This window comes from Ananas comosus, linkage group 1, assembly GCF_001540865.1.
Source record: "Ananas comosus cultivar F153 linkage group 1, ASM154086v1, whole genome shotgun sequence".
NCBI classification, from domain to species: Eukaryota; Viridiplantae; Streptophyta; class Magnoliopsida; order Poales; family Bromeliaceae; genus Ananas; species Ananas comosus.
Genome location: NC_033621.1, coordinates 7,353,900 through 7,363,285, shown reverse-complemented (window position 1 = coordinate 7,363,285; position 9,386 = coordinate 7,353,900). Strand labels below are relative to the sequence as shown.

Sequence of the window (9,386 nt, the reverse complement as noted above, 5' to 3'; positions counted from 1 at the left end):
AGGTGCCGGCTGCTGCATCTTCCGCCGACCAGGATCGAGGCAAGGGCGTTGCGAGCTAGAGCCCTACCCGACAGTCAGAGCTAGAGGCTTTCCCCTACTGCAGGTAGTTGTTGTTTTGGAGTTTATGTACATAGTTGGTTAACTCGCCAGTGCGAGTAGCCTTGTATTTTGGATTCTAGCTATGTATATGAAACTCAGTTATTTAGTTTTTTTGAGCAGCTCTATGCTACTGTTTGTAGTATCGTATTTCTACTGGTACTTTGACGCTTCGTATACAGGGGAAATCCCTTTGTATACGGCGGATTTGTCGGCGTGCCCGGGGAACGAGATATCCGGGGCGTGACACACACACTGACCAATCCCACCATTACTCAATTTCACGGTCGTCTACAACTCGTCGTTCATCCAACGACTAATTCAATCGTTTTAAATATATTTCATCATCAAATAATGAGCTGCAGAATCGTTCCGCGACGACGACCATTCAGTGGACTGGGGTGTGATCACTACAACAACAGGTGTATACTAATTTGACAGTGTCATGATATCCTTGCTGTGCCACGTCACCACCACAAAAATGCCATGTTACTAACCACCTTGGATGGAGAGCGCAAAATTATTGGCTACACCAAACCAGGTACACCAATGTCTAAATTTTAGTCCTCAAATTAATTGTTCTTTAATAAAAGTAATTTACAATTCCTCTTATGTGACCCACAAAATCTAATCACAAAGTACGTTCAATTCGCGCTTTCTTATTAANAAAAACTATAACCCGGTAATCAGTAGATTATATTTAACATCGTACACCTCATTATTATATGTGGTCTATATACGTTATCAACGAACTGAGAAGGTTAATTAAAATTATTCCATTTCCGTGAGAGTGGATAAGTAATTACACTAAACTTTATTCAGGAGTTTAAAATTAAAAAATTAATTTTTTAAATGGATGTCTTACTGGTATTTTGATATTTAAAATTATTTCAAAATTTATTTAAATAATGTTATTAAGTTGAGATATTTATAACTTTCAATTCTTTTATGATTAATTTTTCAATATTACATGTATTCTGATAGAATTAACCGAGTTTATAACAGATGGGAAGCGCTTCATGTCCGGATATGATTAAATTATTTAAACTTCCTACGCTTTCTAAATCATACACGTTAGGAGAAAGATATTCTTTTATTCTTATAATACGAAGAACTGAGAAGTTTTATGATATATAAAAGTTGTCATGAGGGTTCCAGCAAAAATCTACAGTTTTAGTCGGTTGGAAGTTCCATACCAGAATCACATTCTCGTTTTACTATGTTCTATTAACCATCTCTCTCTCTCTTTCTTTCTCTCTCTAACCTTTGACACCTTTAAGTCAACGACGCTCGGCTAAAAGAATTGGCGACTGAGCCAGTTATGGAAGGAAGCCCTTCGTGCGATTCCTTACTTCGTCGATGACTACTACTGGGAGCTTCAGACGAAGGTGGCAGCTTAGTTCGCTAAGCTGATTACTCTTTAGTTTAGTCGGCTCAAGTTAGAGTATGTCATTGAAGCCAAGCCGACTACTCGGCTTACCACAACTATATACATATAATTTTATTTTCTTATTAAAATGTGTCATTGAAGCTAAGCCGATTACTCGGCTTATTACAACTATATACACATAACGTTGTTTCCTTGTGACAAATGTTCTCTCTTAGCGATGATTCCGCAAGTTACACCTCTCTTTGATAGGATTTTGATGAGGATCCTTTTTTGTCATTTACGTTTCTGTTTACTTTTATAACGTTTATCTGATGAGGATCTTGCACTTTTTACATTCTTTTTTATTTAACCAGAAGAGCAAGTGTCTCTTTTTATGGAGATACAGTCTACAAAGAATAGATAAATATTAAAGTGGACAACAATAAGTCAATAAAGGTACTACTCGGTGTAAGGACTAAAACACCCGGTGATAGACGTCTAGGATTAACATATTCGACTAGTTGACGTACGAAAAACCAAAATCCACGTGAAAGAGACGAGGACCGCGTGGTATACAACGAGGAGAGACCGAAGTTTCCGATAAGAACACCATGTATGGTTAAGTGGTGCACCGTGCTAAAAATTCCGCGGTTGTGGTTAATTAGAAATGTTAAGGAATAGAAAAAAAAAAAAAAGGAAAAAAAAACACTCACGAGAAATAAGGATTCTGTTGAAAACTTGTTCAACAAACAGAAACACCATTTCTCATCGTGACAAGCTAGTTCATCATAAGTATCGTTGTTTCCTTCAGACTCTATCTTTAATCTTATACTTAAAAATTCATTTGCTGTCTCGGGAGATATTTCTAGACGGTGTACTATCTTCTTATAATAATCTCTTTTAATAACTTTTAATTTTGTCACTTCGTGTGAAGACGAAAGCTCTTCGTCTTGAATGTTATAATGTGTTTTTATAGAAAAAAGAAAAAAAAAAACTTAAATCTTTGTATGTATCACGAAGAAATCGTATGAATAATTTTATTATTATTATGATGGATCCTTATAGAGTAAAAACCGAACAAAACAACCTCTCCATTGAATCTTATAGAGAGTATAAATGAGCTTTCGTTTAATAGTTAATCAAAGAGTTTCAAACTTTTCTGCAGATTGTAAGTAAATCTTCTTAATTTTAGTAGAATAACCACGTCGTGTAATAGAATTTGTTAATATTTAGTAATCCTAAAATACTACTTAAATTTACACACACACATATTTATATATATCTCTGTCTCTCTCAACTCGACCTTACAATAGCCATCGTTTGCCTGAGACAACGGCGGGTAAACAAAAGTTACTACCTCGGAGGTTTAGCTACTAGCCGACACTGCGGGGTTGAAGGGTCCCCCAGTGGGTAGGATCCTGATGAGGGCAGTTAACTAAATATACCTTATTTATAAAGTCTAATAGTTTAAATTATATTTGATGTATTAATTTTAAAATTTCTATTAAAGAATGTTGAGCAGGTGGTATATGTACATAAATATATTCGGATACAGAGAATGCTTAGCCCAATGCACATATAATTTCGAAAGAGAGGAGAAACTTTTTTTGCATCTAATGCATACTGATGTTTCGTATACTGCACAGAATATTATATAATTGAAGGAGCATTTAACATAAGATAAAATATAATATAATAAAAATATTTAAATAATTTATTAGCTCATCGATATTTTATTTTTAATGTACAATTTATAGTCGGTTTATAGTCGGTTTATAGTGAACCGGGCACATCCAAACTTTTCCATAGGTATGTGGCATCCGAGCCCATTCATCCACAATCCTCACTTAGGTGGTTGCGGTGAGTCCGGGCCTTACAGTATCTTCTCATCCGAGCCGAGAGACGCAATGTAACGCCGGCGGGGAGAGAGATCGGAGGAGAGGGAGAAGAGTAGAGTTGAGGTCAAGAGATACGACAAAATCTATGTCAGTCAAAGGGGCATAAGTAAATAAAATCCAAGCTTAACAGAGCGGGCACGACCGAGTGGAGCGGGCGACTAACGGGTGGAACTCGATCCGCCAACTTAACCAGGCAGATCAAGGAGCCCAGATCCACTGGTAGATTGGGCCCACATTAGCCCATTATTGTTTAGTTACTTATTTTACAACTTGAGCAGTTATCTTTATGTAATTACATTTCAGTACGCAATAGGGAAGTTATAAGTAGCATTGTAATGAAATTAGAAGACAGCAATGAAATAATAATATCTTCTTCCCCAATTTTTCCTTCTTCTTCTCCTCTTCTCCTTCCCAATTCTCCTTCCCAATTCTCCTTCTATCTCCCTCTCTATCTCCTTCTCTAACTCAGATTCGACTACCGTCATCCTCACCACCATACTCGCCTAGCTCAGTACGCATGGGTCATTATTACAGATGGCTGCCGGCGGCTCGTGGTGGCGACGCGGGGCGGCCGAGGGCGCGCAGCCGACCTTCAGCGGCAGCACCTTCGACCACGTCAACTTCTACGCGAAGGCCGCCGGCAGCGACCGCGGGATCCTCGTCGCGATCCTCATAGTTAGTTGCATCATGCTAGCCGTCATCCTTTTCGTCATGGCCGTCTGGCTCTATCGGAGCCGCCTGGCGCTCGCCGACTGGATCCGGGGCCGCCGCACTCTAACTCCGTCCCATCCCGCTCAAGCAGTGGCTTTTTCTTCCCCGGCCAGCCCAGACGGCTGGGGAAGAAGAAGTTGAATTATCCACTCAACTTTGAAGTTGAATTATTCACTCAACTTCAAAGTTTAATTTTTTTTTAAAAATATAGATTTAAAATTTTGACATTATTTTAAAATTTTAATATAAACTTTTAAATTTAATTTTTAATTTGAATTTAAATTAATATATTATAAAGATAATGTTAGTATATTAATTTGATTACGTATTTTATATCCACATGAACCAAACAACGACAATGAGAATGATTTATTCCGACTCCGATTCAGGTGATGAACCAAACAAAATTAGATAATGAGTCATTCCGAATCCGATTCCAGCTTATTTTGATTTCGATTTCGATTTCGATTCCAACTTCGAACCAAACATGCCCTAGAGTTATCAGCGTTACTGTGTTAGTTACCTCCCTCCAATCCCCCAACCAAACGCCCACTATAAAAATTTGTACAGTTAAAAAACATTTATTGTTTAAAAAATTAACACCATTTTTCGTTGCAGTAAAAAAAAAATTACTATTTAAAAGAAAATTTATTGCTATTAGAAAAAAATCTATTGTTTTAGAAAAAAAAATTACACTATTTTTGTTGCAATAAAAAAAACTATCATTTAAAAAATATTATTTTTAAAAAATAATACTATTTTTTGTTGAAGTTAAAAAATCTACTGTCTAAAAAAAAAAAAACACATATTTTGCTACTCAGAATATTTATATGTGCACCCTTGGAATCTTTACTTTAAGAAATAATTTTATATATATGTCTTGATCCTCGAGCTCTTCACGCCCATAAAGAGTTATGCCACCCAGTTCCAGCTAAACACGCATCCCCCTCGGCCGCCAGTGTTTCGATCCCTTAATTCCACCACCGATGGTTGCTAGCTCGTGGTGGCGACGCATGGCGGCCGAAAGTGGGTAGCCCAGCTTCACCGGCAACTCATTCGACGACGTCAATGTCACACCCCAGTAATCTCATGTCAGATAGGAATGAAAATGTGATTGAGTATATAAAAGACTTAGTCACTAGTAATAATAACTGGACTTAAACATTTTGAGACGATGGTCGGATATGAATGAAAATGAACTTTGATTTTAACAACGGTTTAGAATTTTGTATGTGTATTATTATATGTGTTTTCCTTAGAAGACCAATAATCAATGATTGTTGTGTCACTCAGGATGGTTTGCACGTGCTGACCATGGCAACTATGCCGATATGATTGTGTCATGTGCTGATGTGTAACAACATGGCAAAAGCCTAGATAGTGGCCCATATTGATTGTGCCGATATATTGACACAGAATAGTGTTGCAACATGTCATGTTGACTAAGCAAAATTATTGAGTCTCGTTTTCCATCTCAAGCCCATATTTTTATCTGGACCGCACACGTGCTTACTCTTTTGCTGTTTGCTTTTAGGGTTAGTTTGCTTCAAAGTCACTGGTCCTCAGTCCAACATTAATTCCTTGGCCCATTACTTACATAGTGGTGTACATATATATGCATGTGCAATTTCACAGATTCAATTATAATATATAATTGTATTTTATTAACTATTACAAATGAACCACGTAACACAAACATGCATGCATGCATTCGACACCTCGCAAGCAACACAAAGGCTAATAACTCTAACTCTAAGACGCTAACATAGTAACACTAATAACTCTTACTCTAAGACGCTAACATAGTAACACTAATAACTCTAACTCTAAGACGCTAACACAGTAACACTAATAACTCTAACTCTAAGACTCACTCTCAAAAAAAAAAAAAAAAAAAAAGAAAGAAACTCAAGACGACGCAAACACGCCCGCCCGCCAGCACGACGTCGGTCTACATCGAGTAGGGCGTCCGGAGAGCGCTGGGCTGGCCGGGGAAGAAGAAGCCAGCGCCTACGGGGGCGCCAGGAGCGGGAGGGGACTGAGGCAGAGTGCGGCGGCCCCGGATCCAGTTGGCGAGCGCCAGGCGGCTCCGGTAGTCAGTAGAGCCAGACGGCCGCGGCGAATAGGATCACGGCGAGCATGATGCAGGTCACTAGGAGGATCGCGACGAGGATCCCGCGGTCGCTGCCGGCGGCCCCTGTGTAGAAGTTGACGTCATCGAAGGAGCTGCCTGTAAAGCTGGGCTACCCGCTCTCGACGGCCATACGTCACCACCACGAGCTGGCAACCATTGGTGGTGGAATTAAGGGATCGAAACACCGGCGACGGCGGAGGGGGATGAGTGTTTAGCTCGAACTGGGTGGCATGACTCTTTATGGGCGCAGAGAGCTCAAGGACCAAGACATATATAGAAAATTATTTCTTAAAGTAAAGATTCCAAGGATGCACATACAAATTCCAAGTAGCAAAATAGGTTTTTTCTTTTGTTAGACAGTAAATTTTTTAACTGCCACAAAAAATAGTATATTTTTAAATAGTAGATTTTTTTATTGCAACAAAAAATAGTATTATTTTTTAAAAATAGTATTATTTTTTAAAAATAATATTTTTAAATAATAGTTTTTTTTATTGCAACAAAAATAGTGTTTTTTTTTCTAAAGCAATAGAAAATTTTTTTTAATAGCAACAAATTTTCTTTTAAATAGTAGATTTTTTTTTTCATAGCAACAAAAAATGGTATTATATTTTTAAACAATAAATATTTTTTAACTGTAAAATTTTTTCTAGCCGGCGTTTGGTTGAGGGATAGGAGGGGGTAACAACTAACAACCCCCTTACAGCGGGTAGGGTGCCCAGGGAGCGCTAGGCTGGCCAGGGAACAAGAAGCCGCCGCCTGAGCGGGAGGGGACGGAGTCAGAGTGCGGCGGCCCCGGATCCAGTCGGCGAGCGCCAGGCGGCTCCAATAGAGCCAGACGGTCGCGGCGGAAAGGATGACGGCGAGCGTGATGCAGCTCACTATGAGGATCGCGATGAGGATCCCGCGGTCGCTGCCGGCGGCCCCCGTGTAGAAGTTGACGTCGTTGAAGGAGCTGCTGGTGAAGCTGGGCTACCCGCTCTCGGCCGCCATGCGTCACCACCACGAGCTCGCAGCCATCGGTGGCGGAATTAAGGGATCGAAACATCGGCAACGGCCGAGAGGGATGAGTGTTTAGCTGGAACTTGGTGGCATGACTCTTTATGCACGCGGAGAGCTCGAGGATCAAGACATATATAGAAAATTATTACTTAAAGTAAAGATTCCAAGAGTGCTCATATAAATTCCAAGTAGCAAAATAGGCTTTTTTTTTTGTTAGGCAGTAGATTTTTTAACTGCAATAAAAAATAGTATATTTTTAAATAGTAGATTTTTTTATTGCAACAAAAAATAGTATTATATTTTAAAAATAATATTTTTTAAATAATAGCTTTTTTTATTGCAACAAAAATAGTGTTATTTTTTTTTCTAAAACAATAGAAAATTTTTTTTAATAGCAACAAATTTTTTTTTTTAAATAGTAGATTTTTTTTCTTCATAGCAACAAAAAATGGTATTATATTTTTAAACAATAAATTTTTTTTACCTGTAAAATTTTTTCTAGTCGGCGTTTGATTGGGGGGATAGTAAGTAGGAGATGTAGCGATTGAGAAGTTTATGGAATGACTCGGTAATTTCTCTTCCTCCTAATTCTATCTTCTTTCTTCTTCTTCTTCTTCCTCCGACCGATCTCTTCCCCACCTCTCTTCTCTCTAATTCTTCTACTATTTCCCCACCGAATTATCTCCAGATCTGATCTGATTCATCCACAATCCTCACTGCCATCCTCCCTTCAGAGCAATCTCATCATTAGGTGGTTGCAATGAGTCCGGGCATTAAAGTATCTTCTCATCCGAGCCGAGAGACGTGGTCCAGTGCAGGCTGCCGTCATCCTCACCACCATACTCGCCTCAGCACGTATGGGTCATTATTACAAGGGAAAACTTCAAAAAACCCCCTTGTGGTTTTAATTTTTTTCACTTTAGTACCCTGTGGTTTAAAATGTATCAAGTTAGTACCTTGTGGTTTCTCACTTTATCACTTTAGTACCCTGTGGTTTAAAGTGTATCAAGTTAGTACCCTGTGGTTTTGCATTTTATCACTTTAGTACTCTGTGGTTTTGATTTTGTATCAAATTAGTACCCTGTGGTTTTTTAAACTATAGGGTACTAAAGTGATAAAGTGTGAAACCATAGGGTACTAAAGTGATAAAGTACAAAACCACAGGGTACTAATTTGATACACTTTAAACCACAGGGTACTAAAGTGATAAAGTGAGAAACCACAGGGTACTAAAGTGATAAAGTGAGAAACCACAGGGTACTAACTTGATACACTTTAAACCACAGGGTACTAAAATGAAAAAGTGTGAAACCACAGAGGGGGTTTTTGAAGTTTTCCCTTATTACAAATGGCTGCCGGCGGCTCGTGGTGGCCACGCGGCGCGGCAGAGGGCGCGCAGCCGAGCTTCACCGGCAGCACCTTCGACCACGTCGATTTCTACGCGGGGGCCCCCGGAAGCGACCGCGGGATCCTCGTTGCGATCCTCGCGGTGACCTGCGTCATCCTCGCCGTGATCCTGTTCGCGGCGGGCGTCTGGCTCTACCAGAGTCGCGTGGCGCTCGCGGACTAGATTCGGCGCAGCCGCCGCACTCTGCCTCCGTCCCCTCCCGCTCCTGGCGCCCCCGTAGGGTTAGCTTTTTCGCCTTGAAAATTCCCGCGCGGCGCTCAAGTGTCGCACACCTGAGTCAGCCTTCTCGAGTCCTCTACACGGACAAGTCTCCCAAACTTAACAGCGAAATACCAATCCAAGAATTTTGCCAAGCTTGCTCCTCTACGAGACTTACAGCCCGACCTTTCACCTGTAATCGAACCCCTCGTCGGACTCCTCGAGTTCCCAACGAGCAACCCCAATACCGAGGTTGGCCACCAAGCTAGGTGCATCCTGTCTTGCCAACCGATCTCTCTTCGAAAGTGCTTCATAACCGAATGCCTTGGTGCCTTCATCACTAGCCCAAGAACATTACAAGTTCCCCCCCAACTTGTTCCATTATGAGTCTAGCCATGCATCTCGCCTCCCACGCATTTCGCTCCTGTGACTTAATCCGCACGCCTCCAGCGTCAAGATCCGAACTTCGCAACATCGCATGCCACGAAGGCCAAGGAGGCGGAACTCTGTAGGCTCGCTAAAGGAAGGCACGCCGAGGAAAAATTCGTAAGGTGGGATGCCTAGGAGACT

General features: G+C 40.4%; 1 long non-coding RNA gene across 1 annotated transcript; it reads left to right on the top strand.

The window, feature by feature from the left end:
* LOC109718988 lies at positions 49 to 3,744 on the top strand. The gene is made up of 3 exons (XR_002218583.1): positions 49 to 103; positions 462 to 637; positions 3,275 to 3,744. It is a non-coding gene; the product is annotated as an uncharacterized LOC109718988 (long non-coding RNA).